The sequence below is a fragment of the Vicugna pacos genome, unplaced genomic scaffold (genome assembly GCF_048564905.1).
Source record: "Vicugna pacos unplaced genomic scaffold, VicPac4 scaffold_20, whole genome shotgun sequence".
In the NCBI taxonomy this organism is placed as follows: domain Eukaryota; kingdom Metazoa; phylum Chordata; class Mammalia; order Artiodactyla; family Camelidae; genus Vicugna; species Vicugna pacos.
In genome coordinates this window covers 16,252,709-16,266,862 of record NW_027328741.1, presented here as the reverse complement: position 1 = coordinate 16,266,862, position 14,154 = coordinate 16,252,709, and the positions used below count along the sequence as shown (strand labels likewise).

The following is a 14,154-nucleotide window of genomic DNA, read 5'->3' as shown; positions in this document are numbered from 1 at the left end:
ATACACAATCTCTTTTAGTTTCTTCAGTACTTTGATCACTCCTTTTTTGAAATCATCTAGTAGACTATCAATGTCTATTTCATTGATTGTTCTTTCAGGGGGTTTATCTTGTTCTTTTAATTGAGACAGGTTGCTCTGCTTTTTTATCTTGCTTATATCTCTCTGGCACTATGGCTTATGGAGTATCAATTATCTACTGTGGTCTTTTAAGAGTTTACTTATTTATATAAAATGGATGCAGAAATAAAACTAAGCACAAAGAAATTAGTTTTAAAAGCAGTATAATCAATAACAGAAGAACATATTGAAACAAGATAACAATTGAGTTGGGATGAATTTTTAAAATATTAAAGGAAGAAAAAATATTTGACAACAGAGTATAATCACAACAGAAGAAAAAAACAAGGATAAAAATGAAATTAGACAAATTGAAAGATAATAATAAAAGTATTTTAAAAGAAAATTTTAAAAGGGATTAAAAATAGAAATATAAAAATTATTTAAGAAGTAACATTTAAAAAGTAAAAGAAAATGGAACAGAAAAAGAAAAGAGTATGTTCCCGTGGAGATTGTGTGCCCTTAGTAATTTTATCAAGAGGTCCTTCTTAAATATGTGTGGTTACCAAGTCTTACTTCTGTGCCTTTTGTCTGTTATCCCTTTGGTTAATGATGTGGCCATTAACCTGTTAACCAGAGCCTACCCTGGCTATTGAATGGGGACTCCTCTTTGTTTTGTGGTTGTCACAGCTCCTGCCCTTGCCTTGCTTCATGAACTCAGCTCGTTGTTTCCAGAGACCCTCTGGTCACACCCTTGGTCTGTGCTGCTCCCAGTGCCTGTAGGTAGACATGTCACATCTCCTCCCAGTGCTGCATCTTGGTGCTGCACTCCTACATGGTAGGTGGGCAGGTTGTGCCCCTTCCCAATGCCGTGTCCAGGTGCAGCAGTCCTCCACAATAGTTGGGTTGGTTGCTCCCATATTCAGTGCAACTCCCCACTCCACATCTGTTCCACACTCTGTGGGTGGGCTTGAGGCAAATGGCCACACCAGCCCTAGTCCCTGCTCTTTGCCAGAACTTTGCTCCTTGTTCACTTGTCTTAGAGGTGTGGGTTCGTAGAGGCACCAGGACAGAAACTTCCTATATGTCTGGGGATGTAAACAAGTCTCAGTCCCACCTATGAGGTTGCAGAACTGCCAGGTACATATTCAGGTTTCAACCCCATGTCTGCCTGGGTGGGTATGATGGCTGTGGCTGAGCCTCATCTCTCTTATTCTGAGAAATCACCAGTTATGTTGCCATGAGTCAGCAGAAACAAAGGACGAAACACCCCTTCCCCCAGGCAAGCCAGCAATATTGCTTTGCTTTATTTTTTTTCTTATTTTATGGGAGGCCCAGGCTGTTCTGACCTGTATACAATCCAAGCAGATGTCCACAGCACACTGCAGTCCCCCAGGGTTACCTATGTACAGTCATCCAGAGTCTGCCTGGATCCAGCAGCCTGTCCCTTCCCATCCCTGATTCACTTCTAGGTTTGGGGGTTGTTGTCACACTTTGTGCCCATTTAACTTAATTCTGTCAGTCAAGGGTGGTTCTGTACACATCTGGGCCTCAGAGGTTCCCTGTCCATCCTGCTGACCTCTCCGTTGGAAAGAGGGAGACCCAGTCAACCAGCACTATCCCTCCTTTGCTGCTCCCTCTTCAAAGGACCAACCCCAAGCCATTTTGCATTTTCTTCCTTCTTTTTTCCTTTTCTCCTACCAGATTGGAGTCTCCTTGCAGTGTTGCTGGAATGGCACATGGTTCTGAGTTTCCTGCAACAGCAGGCTTATGTCCTTCCTGCATGGCTAGTTGAATATGACTCAGACCTTGGTCACTTGCAGGAGCAGGCTAGTTTTCTCACTGCTGGGATGGTGGAATCAGACCCTGTCCTGAGTCTTCTGCAGAAGCAGCTCCAGGTCTTCCTGCAGGGCTGTTGGAACATGACCCATCACTGGTTCTGCTTCAGGAGTAGGCACAGAGTCTCCTTGCAAGGATAGTGTAATTGGTCCCAGCTCAGGGATCACTACAGGGCTGATTAAATGTGTCCTGGCTCTGTGGTTCCTGCAAGTGTAGATTCTGTGTCTCCCTTCAGGGTTGGTTTAGTGGGACCCATTCCTGGGTCTCCTGTAGTAGTAGGCTCAGAGTCTCCCTGCAGGGCTGGTGGAATGGGCCCCTTCTCTAGGTCACCTGCCAGAACAGATTTGGACTCTGCCTTCAGGCTGGTGGAATTGGGCCTGTTCTTGCATCTCCTGCAGGAGCAGGCCTTGGGTCTTCCTGGAAGAATACTGTAATATGACCCATCTCTGGTTCTCTTGCAGGAGAAGCTCATGGTCTCCCTAGAAGGTTAGCAGAATTTGTCCCATTCCTTGGTCCAAGGCTCAGGGTATCCCTGCAAGGTTGGTGGGATGGGACCTAGTCCTGTGTCTCCTGCAGTAGCAGGTTCTGTTCTCTTTGCAGGGCTGGTGGAATGTGACTCCACCCTGTGGTTCTTTTGCAGATGCAGGCTCAGGGACCCCACCAGAACTGATGGCTTTTAGTCTCCTATGGGAGCAGGTGAGGGATTCCCTGGAGAGCTGTTGGAATTGGTCCCAGTCCTGGGTCTCTTACAATTGCAGGCTCAGTGTCTCCCTGGAGGGTTTGTTGAATATGACTTGGCTGTGGGTATGCTGCAGGAGCAAGCTCAGTGTTTCCATGCAGGGTTGGTGGAATGGGATCTAGTTCTGGCTCTCCTGCAGGAGGAGGCTGGGGTTCTCCCTGGAGAGGCTGATGGAATTGGACTGGGATGTCTGTCTCCTGCAGGAGCAAGCCTATGGATTACCTGCAGAGCTGGTAGAATGTCACACAACTCTTGTTCTTCTGCAGGAGCTGGCTCATATTCTCTGTGAATGGCTTGGTCTCCCCCAGGAGCAGGTTTGTAGTCTCACTACAGGGCTGGTGTTATGTGACCCGCACTGTGTTTTCTGCAGATACAGTCTTAGTGTTTGACTGCAGGTTTGGTGGAATGGGACTAAGTTCTGGGTTTCCTGGAGTAGCAGGCTCACGGTCTCCCTTCTGGGGTATTGGAATGTGACCCAGTCATGTGTTTCCTGCCGAAGTGGCCTCAGGATATCCCTGCAGGGCTGTTGGAATTGTACCTCACTGTGTATCACCTGCAGGATAAGGTTTGTGCTCTCCCAGCAAGGCTGGCGTATTTGGACCTATTCCTGGGTCTCCTGCAGAAGCAGGCTTTCAGTCTTCCTGCAGGGCTTCTGGAATATGACATATCTCTAATTTTCCTGCAGGATCAGGCTTGTGGGTCACCCAGCAAGGCTAGTGGAATTGGACCCACTTCAAGGTCTTAGTGCATGATTGATGGAATGGGACCCAGTCCTGGGTCTCCTGCAGGAATTGGCTCAGAGTCTTCCTGCAGGACTGGTGAAATTGGACCAATTCCTGAGTCTCCTGCAGGAGGAGGCCCTGCATCTTCCTGGAGGGATGGTGGAAAATGACAGAGATCTGTTTCTCCTGCAGAAACAGGCTCAAGGTCTCCCTACAAGGCTAGTGTAATTGGACACATTACTGGATCCATTGCAAGTGAAGGCATGATGGTCTTCCTATGCAGCTGGTGGAATGTGATTCGGCTCTCAGTCTCCTGCAGGAGTAGGCTAGGGTCTCCTTGAAAGATTGGTGAAATGGGACACAGTGCTGTGTCTCCTGCAGTAGCAGGCTCAGGTTCTCCCTACAGTATTGGTAAAATTGGACCTGGATCTAATTCTCCTGCAGTAGCAGACTGAGGGTATACCTGCATGGCTGGTTTAGTGTGAAGGAACAGCAAGTCTTAATACATTGGCCCACTCCTGGGAAAAGGATAAACAGGGCTTGGTGCATGGTCTCTTGTATTGTCTGAAAAAGCCCCTTGAGATGTGTTGATTCTGATGACCTCTTCCAAGAACTTGAACACTTTTAGAATCTGCCCATTCATCTTGTTTAGACTGAAGGAATCTGCCTTTCATCAGTTCTTGGAATAGAGATCAACACAAAAGGAAAGAGGGAAGAAAAAAATACCAATCTATCTGTTGAGAAATCAGCTGAAGACATTAAAAAGTTCTCTTGCAATACACTTGTTTCTATTTTGGTGCAATTAGAATCATTTCCTTATTATCAATTTTTGCCATTTAAATTAGAATATATATTGTTGTAGGCCTACTGGGGTTCGTTATGCTTGGACGCTCTGTGCTTGTTGTGTTGAGATAGCCGGTTCTATATTTGGTTTAAGAAAATTTCAGTCTGATTTCTTCAAATACCTTTTCAAACCATTTGTCTTTATTCTTTTCCATGTGGGATCCCTATGAGTCATACACTGGTATGTTTTCTCTTATCCCAGATTTCATTTACATTGCTTGCATTGGTTTTCACTAGCTTTTCTATGTCGTGTTCTGACTGAGTGATTGCGGTTATCCTGTTTTCTAAGTCATTTATTTGTTCCTGTGCATTATCTAGTCCGATTTGGACTGTCTTTAGCTTAGCTATTCTCACCATTGAGTTTTCTGATTATATTTGGCTCATCTAAAGTGTTTCTCTTTCCATTTATACTAGCCTGCATTTGTATTCATAGACTCAAGATTTCCTTCAATGTTTTTATGTCCTCCCTTTTCAAGTCATGTTCTATTAAATTTTGGGGGTCTAATACATTGGATGTTCTTTCAGGAGACTCCTGTTTTTTGAAAATTTGGAATAGTTCTTTTAACTTTATTATATCTCTCTATCGCTATGGGTTAAGGATTATCAGTTATCTATTATAGACTTGAACAGCTTTTGAAAGTGAAATCATTTCTGTGCACATTTAGTTTTAATGCTGTGAGGATTGTTTTTGGTATGTAATGATGCCATGCATTCCTTCTGTGTCTGTTGCCTGTTATATCTATGATTGCTACTGCGGTTTTTGTTGTGGTGAATATAACCTATTCTAGTAAAGTTAGCAGAGTGTCATTTTGGTTAAATGTTTATCATAGCTCTGACAGTGCTGGGACTACTAATTTTTGCTGGAATAGAGGTTTCCAAATGGTTTCTGGGCTGCAGGCTGGATATGTGGAGAGGGAATTGTTCCAATACACACTCATGAAAGTGCATTCGTCCTCACTGTTGCCACGGAAAAGTCAAAATTTTATAGTGGGTTCCCTCAGGTTCTCTGCAAACAAAAATAAAAGTGGAAACAAATCTAATGATGTCACGCATTAGAACCTGCTGAAACAATCCTGCAGTGCCACAATTGGGTCCTTAGTGTAGTACTGGGTCAGCACCACAACTATAGTTGCATTAGCATGTGGTAGGCAAGGTTGATGGAAAGGCTTCAAATTCTCCTATTTTTCATCAGATCTCTGCTCCAAGAACTTTTGTCAATAAGGCATGGGAACTCAAAGGCAAGCATGGAGCATTTCAAAAACCTCTGCACTGGACAATAAGAAATTTCAATCCTGCCTATGAAAGTTGCAGATCTTTTGGCTATAGAATCTTATTTCAACACTAAATTGCCCTGGATTCTAGAAACCAGATAAAGATGGCTCTGATTGAGACCATTTCTCCTTTATGGAGAAAATGAGCAATTATACTGTGGATGTGAAAAGACTGTGACAAAGTCCCTGGGTTACTAAGCTAATCCACAACACATATGCCAGCAGATTTAATATTAAGAGAGGACCCAGGCAGATCTGTTCTCTAGATAGTACCAACCACAGCCCAAAACAATCTCCAAACCCCTGGGAATAAATTTGTGACATCAGCCACACCCCTAACACACAGATTCCACAGGCACTCCTAACTCAAAATTGGCAGATGGAGTATTGGTCTGGGAATCAATTGCAGAGAAATTTTGTGATTATTGCTTTCAGTTATGTCAATCAAACGTCCACTATGCACTCTTTTAACCCTCAGCGCATCGTCTTCCATCTTAAATGACCTGTCCACTTTAGAGTGTGCATCCCAGTAAAACAGTTTCCCCTTTACTGCTCCTTCACCAAAGGTCAGGACCTGTACTGATTTCCATTCTCTACTTTGCCTTCTACTCTTTCCAGGTTATGTGAGAATTCTTTCTGACTTTTGAAGTAAGAGATGTTTGGCCATTATTCAGCAGGGATCCTGAGCCAAGGGCCGGGAGAGTGGATGTTTACCTTGCTGTATATATGGGAGAGAGTGAGCGAAGTTTGCACTGGTACTCTGCCAGTTTGGCATAGATAAATTAACACAATTTAGACATAACTCACAGACACTTGATCCTTGTTTAGATATTTTTCTCTATATCAATTGTGGAAGGATGTTTTCGAAGATTCCAAGTCTGACAATGTGTACATACCTCCATTGCAGACTTTCAAATAGTTAACAGAATTGAATTACATACTATGGGAAGTGTATCAAAATAAAGATAATTTTAGAAATATACTAAATCTAACTACAAGACAGAGTTGCCATATTTAGGTATCAGCTTGAAATACCCAAATAAGAAAAATACACAGAAAATATAAATTAGCAGCCAAAAGTCATGAAGGAGGCAGGTCAACACTTTTCTCTTGGTGCTTCCAACACTAAGAAAAAAAATGAAATAATTCTTAGAATCATTAACAACCACAACCATGGGTTTCCATTGTTCATGTGGTGCCCTTTCCTAATAATGGCACATACTGGTCAATGTTGGCGATTCAAGGGGCAACATTACTATTTAGGAAAGCACAAAGAAATCCAAACAATGTATTTTTATATAGGCTTGGTTTCAATAGCACTTAGAGACATTATAGATACGAGAACACTGCAAAAGTTTTGCTAGGCTATTGAGAATCATGTGCTCTTCTATGAAAGATGAGAATGTTTAATCATCCAATTATGTTGAGAAACACAATTAAACCTGACAAATATGGCAACCACATATTTGCACCCGGTACATGCCTGAAGGGAAAAATGGTCCACAAAAAATGTGTCACTACATATCTATGCCAACAATTACACTTCATTTCAATAACAGAATTATAATAGTTACAAATACTGTTTTGAAAAACTGAGGATAAATAAATATTCAAATTCAGGCAAAGAATCCACTCACTTACAAAACACCGTTCACACCAAAGTAGATATAACCCCAGCATGATCTGAACCTGGGGGAAGGTCATCATTTCACAGTGTGAGCTAAGAATTCAAACCAACCTATTTTAGTCCAGAGTAGTTGACCATGGAGGAGTTCACTGTTGTGCACAGAATGTGAAGGTGGAGGAACTCTGAATCTAGGAGGGTCTTCCTGTGCTCCTACTGGCTTCAATGCAGTTCAAGGGCTGATTCTCTGAAATGTATAACTGAGTGAAGGGGAGGGAAAAGCAAGTGCTTGAGAGCAAGGAACAACCCTGGGAAAAGGCTTAGCAGGGCTTGGTGCTTGGTCGTCTGAGTGGTTTGTAAATGCCCCGTGGAACGTTTGGAATTTCAAGACATCTTCGAAGAACATGAGAGCTTCTATCATTTCTATCTTCTCTTATGTTTTGGATGGAAGAAATCTTGGACATGTACTTGGAGCAGAGAATTAAGTACCTTCCTCAAGTGCACGTTCACATTCCACATGTTAATGACAGTATCAACGAGGCTCAATATGTCCATGAATGTCTTCCAAGCTTGGTATTCTCTACAGCTGTTTCCATGCCAGTATTATTCATTGTAGCAAAACAAATCTCATCAATGAGATAGCATCTCTCCTCAATCAATGCAGATATCTTTTCTGCCAGATTCACTTCGTGTCTCCTATAAAGTCAAATTCTAAAGGATTGGGCAATTCTGAAAGTACCTCGGAGAATCACCAGTGAGCAGATGACAGGCATTTCTTCCACTGTTTGCTCTTAAAGTTTCTGAAACTGACCCGTGAACACAGGCCATAGGGCAGCAACAGTATCTCGAACTTACACAGCTTCCCGGACCAAAGACTTAAGCCAAGCTCCACAGAGGGAGGCAGACCCTCCATCACACTGATCCACCCACAGAACTCTGCCAGGTTACCTAGGATCCACCAGCCACAACAAGCCTCGCGGTACACAACAATATTCCACCTGGAATCCAACAGATAACTGCCATCCCCAATGGCTGCTGCATCTTGTCAGTGTTGGGGGAGGGGCTGCATCCGACGAGAGGTTCCTAAGGTAAATGTGATTCTACCCACTAGCATCCCATGGGCCTTTCTTCTTCCCTCTTTCTTTGGTCCAGATCTGTATGCACAGTACCAACTGAGGGAAGTGTGTCCATTTTCAGTTAATGGTTTCACACGTCTTTAAACTTTCTAACAGTTCACAGCACACAGAGACCCAATAAAGGAAACTTATGTTCCTATATTATCCGTACACCCGGAACACATATCCGTCGGTTGATTTCTGCTGAAACACCCGCACTCTCAGGACATGGATCCATTTGGTTCATGGGGGCTGAAATTCCAAGAAATGAAACCAACCCCAATGTGCACTTTACTGTCTGTCTTTTTTGCCCTTAGTACACTATTGCAGAGCTAATTGTTTTTGTTATAGGCTTATGCCATTTCTTCTCTACATAGGGAAGAATATGGCATTCATTCATCCTGTTGGAAGACATGCAAGTCTATATCACGGACTAGGACTATATTTTCTTCCAAATTGGCATTTGGGTTAGGTCACGATATGCTCTTAAGAATCAATATTTACGAATATGAATGCACGCCTCTGATTTCCAAATACAAGTGTGTTGAGTACATGCAAGCCGCTATACTGGGTCGATGCGTGCTGAATGATCCTTGACATCACCTTGAGTATTTTCTTTTGAATAATCATGGTTCCTTTGGTATATGTCAGCCAACCATACACAGTTGGTGCTTGTTTGTTTGTTTGTTTGAATCTTTGTTGGCCTGCATACCGTTAGTTTTGCAAAAACATCAGGCCATGAATTTCTCGGTTCGCTTCAGAGAGTCATATAAGCTGATTCACTTAAGATAGTGCTTCCAATCACCAATGATTTCCTGCTTACCTCTCCCAACTTTAGGGTTTTGATGTCCTCCTTGCATTCTTCTTGTTTCTTCTTTGCTACTCATGCTCTTCTTGCATTTCCAATAAAGGTCTCTTCTTTCCACTTCACCTTGCTGATTTTTTATTCAGGGTAGATTTCTCAACCATTTTTGTAGGATAAGATTTGAACTGCTGAATTCTTTTAAGATTTGCCGGTCTGTGGAATTCTCTAGTTTTGCCGTTATTAGAAATGGCGGTCATGTGTCATAGGCTACCTTAGATGGCAGCATTTTCCCATTCAGGATGTGAATTATGTCCTGGCACTCCTCCCTGTCCTACAATATTGCTGCCGAGGTATCAGCTGAAACCTCTCTGGAGGTTCCATTGTGATTATGTTGTTTCCTCCAGGTGAATTTTAAATCAATGGGATATTCGTGAACTTTGTTGATTTGAATCATACCGCTGCTGGTAGGTCTATAGGGATTCCACCTTCTTTGGACGCTGTGTACTTCCTGAATTTGCATAGATGACTCTTTCTTGGCTTTCAGCAAGTTTCAGTCTGATAATCCTACAGATAAGTTCTCAGACATTTTTTGTTTCTTTATCTCTTGCTTTTCCATCTGGGACTCTAATGAATTCTAGTCTTTCATGCCCTGTATTAACCCAGGATTCAACACAAATATTTCCATTGGTTTGCACTTGCTTTCCTATGTCTGCTTCTGACCGAGGGATTTCTGTTCCCCTGTCTTCACAGTCATTCACGCGTCCCTCTGCATTATCTAGTCTGCTAAGGACTGAATTTTAGCCCTGATATATTCACATCAATTGAGTATTCTGATATACTTTGGCTCGTCTTCAGATATTATTTTCCCCATTTTCTGGTATTATGCCATTTGTGATTCTGAGACTCTGATGTTTTTCAGTGATTTCCTGACCTCCATTTTCAACACTTGGTCTGGATAGCGTTTTGCAGTCTAGTTGTTTGAAAGCTTATCTTTTGGGCCTTCAATATCTTTGGAACTGAAAATGGTACTTATTGTTTCTTTTACTGTACTACTTCAAATCTACTGATCACGTAATATCAGGTATCTAATGTAGTCTTCTAGGGCTTTGTTAAGTGAAAATTTTAGACACTTGTCTCTACGCAATTCCATGGGATTTCTGTGAGGACAATTTCTCCTAGACATTGATGCCATGTTCTGTTCCTGTGTGTGCTGTCTGGTCTATCTCCAATTGCTGGTGTTGCCTTTGTTGTGATGAACACCCCATACTATTTCGATTTAGATAATCTCACTTTGATTACGCTTATCTCACAAATCTGAAAGAGCACAGGACACTTCCTCTGGTGGAAATGGAGCTTCTAAAGGTTCTCAGCTCTGCATTCTACTCTCTGTTATTTTGGAGTGTTTCCAGAAGAGCAGAGTGTGAGTGCGCTTGTGCTTTGTAGTGCCACGGGAATGTCGCACTGAAACCAGTTCTTCCAAGAGCTTCTCTGTCTACAGAAACACCAGTGGAAGCATATCTATGGATGTCACACATCAGGGCCTGCTGGAATGATCCCGCAGCCCGAACTTGGTGTCCTCGCTGCCGAACTGTGCCGGTGCCATCCAAAATGTAGCATCCGCTTTTGAGAGATAAACTGAAGGAAATCCTTCCTCTTCTCACGCTGTGGTCTTGGACCACACTTCCTTGTCCTCTCATCCTTGTGGCACGGGTGCACGAAGGCAACCACAGAGCTGTTGCACATCCTGAGCCTCAAATCAAACCATAATCACAGCCCAGGTTATGAATGTAGCAGATCCTAAGGCTTTTCATTCTGAATTCAAACCCAAGGCCCCCTGGATCCCTCAGACCCGATGCACAATATCTCCGATTCAGCCCCACACATGCTCTATTGGCAAAATGCCAAATTGGTCTCTGGTCCTGCAGATGCACTGGGTGTGGCCATGGGACATATCGATAATTTCAACTGCGCGCGCCAGGGTGGTTGCTTGCTCATTGGGGTCCCAGGTCGGTTTGCTCTCTTGATAGGACCCACCACATCCCACAACGCACTCCAGATCCCTGAGACTCAGCGTGTGCCACCATCCGTAGCCCTATCCCTCCCTGAACGCTGCCTCTGCTACCTCAAATTTGGCAGCTCGGAGCTTGGTCTCAGAATCAACTGTGGGGATATTTTGCACTGGATTCTTTGAGTTCTGTCAGCCAAGCATCTGCTGTGCACTCTTCTAACACTCAGCGCATCACCTTCAATCCCATGTCTCCTGTCCGCTTGAGAGTGTGCGTCCAAGTTAAAGAGAGTTTCACATTTACTGCTCCATCAACAGGGCTCAGACCATGCACTGGTATCCATTCCCTGCTTTTCCTTCTCCTGCTTCCAGGTGTTCTGTGGCCTCATCCTGTCTTTGGAAGTAACAGACCTCCCTTCGGCAAGTGTCCTGTGCCAAGGGCTGGGTGAGTGGATGTTTCCATTGCTGTGTTCATGGGAGCGAGTGAGCGCAGGTTGCACTGCTTCTCTGTCAACTGGGCATCGATGAATCAACACTTTCCAGATACATTTCACAGAAATGTGATTTTTTTTTATCTCTTTGTTTCTATACAGCCGTGGTGGGAGGGATTGTCCGAAGACTCCAGTTTTGACATTGTGTTGATATCTCATTTGCAGTCTTTAAAAATTTAATAGAATTGATATAAATGTTTTGGGAGTTATACGAAAATGAAGTTAGTTTCTGAAACATACTAAATCGACCTAGAAGCCAGACTTGTCAATTTCGGTAACATTTTGTCAGCTCTAAGGAAAACATAGACAGATAGAATGCAAAGTAGCAGTCCGAACTGTTAAAGGGGTCATGTCAACTCTTTACTGTTGAAGCCTCCGAAACCAACAGGAACCATGAAATAACTAATGGAAACATGAAATAACCCCCAAGCTTGGATTCACTTGTGCATGTGGTGCCCTTTACTCCCGATGACACCTACTGGTCAATGTTGGCATTTCAAGGTGTAACATCCCTCTCAAGGAAAATACAAGAGGAAACGAACTAAATATATACATTTAGCTTTGAATCCAAAGAACCTAGAGGCATTATAGCTATGAGAACCCTGCTGCAGCTATGCTAGGCTACTGAGAACCAGGTGTTCTTCTATCAGTGATGAGAACGCTTAATCATCCGATCACGTTGGCTAAAGCACTTGAATGCAACCAAGTCTGCACCCCCATGATAGATTGCCCCCGGGGGCTTGACTCAATTGAAAGACGGTCCACATAAGCTGTGTCTTTCATGTCATTGGCGACTTTTACAGTTCCGTTCACTATCTGACTTCTAATATTTACCTAGACTGTCTTGAAAAACGGAGGCCTAATACAGATTCAAGTTCAGTCAAAGATTCCCCTCACTTACCACACTCCCTTCACCCCAGAGAAGACATCAACCCAGCATTTGCTGAATCTAGCGGAAGGCCATCGTTTCTTTGTGGGAGCTAAGTATTCAATTCCTATCTATTTCATACGAGAGTATTTGACCTTTATGGGGTTCCCTGTTGTTCACAGAGGATGAAGCTAGAGGAACTCTGATCCTAGGAGGGGCTTGCTCTTCTCTTACTGGCTTCATTGCAGCTCAGGTACTGATCCCTCCAAATGGATGCCTGAGTGGAGGGGAGGGAAGAGCAAGTGCTTGATAGCTAGGCCCAAACCTGGGAAAAGGCTTACCTGGGCTTGGTGCACTTTGATCTGAATGGCTTGGAATTGCCCCTTGGGTCGTGTGGATTATCTGACCTCTTTCAAGAACATGAGCGTTTTGATCATCTCTGCCATCTCTTCTCTTTAGACGTCAGGGATCTTGGACCCGTTCTTGGAGCAGAGAATTGAGGAACTTCCTCCAGTCCACGGTGGCCCTCCGTATGTTTCTGCTAGTATCAGCGAGGTTCAATATGTCTCATGAATGCCTTTCGAGCCTGCTATCCTCTACAGCTGTCTCCAGGCCAGTATTCTCTATTGTAGCAGAACATCTCTCATCAATGTGTTCGCATCTCTCCTCAATCCGTGCAGCCATGTTTTCGGCCAGCTTCTCTTCGTGTCTCCCATAAAGTCGACTTCAACAGGACTGGGCAAGTCTGAAAGGACCTCGGAGCCTCTCCAGTAAGCTGAAGACAGGCAGATCTTCCACTGTCTGCCCTTTCAGGTTCTGGAAACTGACCCGTGAACTCAGGTCTTTGGGCAGCAGCAGTATCTCGAACTGACACAGCTTCCCGGACCAAAGACCTAAGCCAAGCTCCACAGAGGGCGGCAGCCCCTCCATCGCACTGATCCACCCACAGAACTCTGCCCGGTTACCTAGGATCCACCAGCCACAACAAGCCTCGCGGTACACACCAACATTCCACCTGGAATCCAACCGCTAACTGCCATCCCCAATGGCTGCTGCATCTTGTCAGTGTTGGGGGAGGGGCTGCATCCGACGAGAGGTTCCTAAGGTAAAAGTGATTCTACCCACTAGCGTCCCATGGGCCTTTGTTCTTCCCTCTTTCCTTTTGTTCAGATCTGTATGCACTGTAGCAACGGAGGGAAGTGTGTCCATTTTCAGTTGAATGTTTCACACGTCTTTAAACTTTCTAACAGTTCACAGTACACAGAGACCCACTAAGGGAAACTATTGTTCCTGTAATATGGGCACACCCGCAATACATAGCCGTCGGATGATTTCTGCTGAAACACCCGCATTCACCGGACATCTATCCATTTGTTTCAAGGGGGCTGAAATTCCTAGGAATGACACAATCCCCAATGTGCACTTTACTGCCTGTCTCTTTTGACCTTAGTACACTTTTGCGGAGCTACTTTTCCTTGTTATAGACTTGTGCCATTTCTTCTCGACGTAGTGTAGAATATGGCATTCATTCATCCTGTTGGAAGACTTGCAAGTCTATATCACGGACTAGGAGTCCATTGGATTCCAAATCGGCATTTGGGTTAGGTCACGATATGCTCATATGAATCAATATTTACGAATATAAATGCACGCCTCTGATTTCCGAATACAGGTGTGCTGAGTACATTCAAGCCGCGATACTGGGTCGATGCGTACTGAATGATCCTTGACATCACCTTGAGTAATTTCTTTTGAATATTCATGTTACCCTACCC

At 43.8% G+C, this 14,154-nt stretch overlaps 1 protein-coding gene across 1 annotated transcript in view; it reads left to right on the top strand.

Annotated features, from left to right (window-relative positions):
• The window catches only part of LOC140693820 (uncharacterized), a 49,467-nt gene extending 36,250 nt beyond the window's left edge, over window positions 1-13,217 (top strand). The window contains exon 18 of the mRNA XM_072957446.1: window positions 13,060-13,217. The gene's annotated coding sequence lies outside the window, so the exon portion shown is untranslated. The remainder of the gene's footprint in view (window positions 1-13,059) is intronic.
• The last annotated feature ends 937 nt before the right edge of the window (window positions 13,218-14,154 follow it).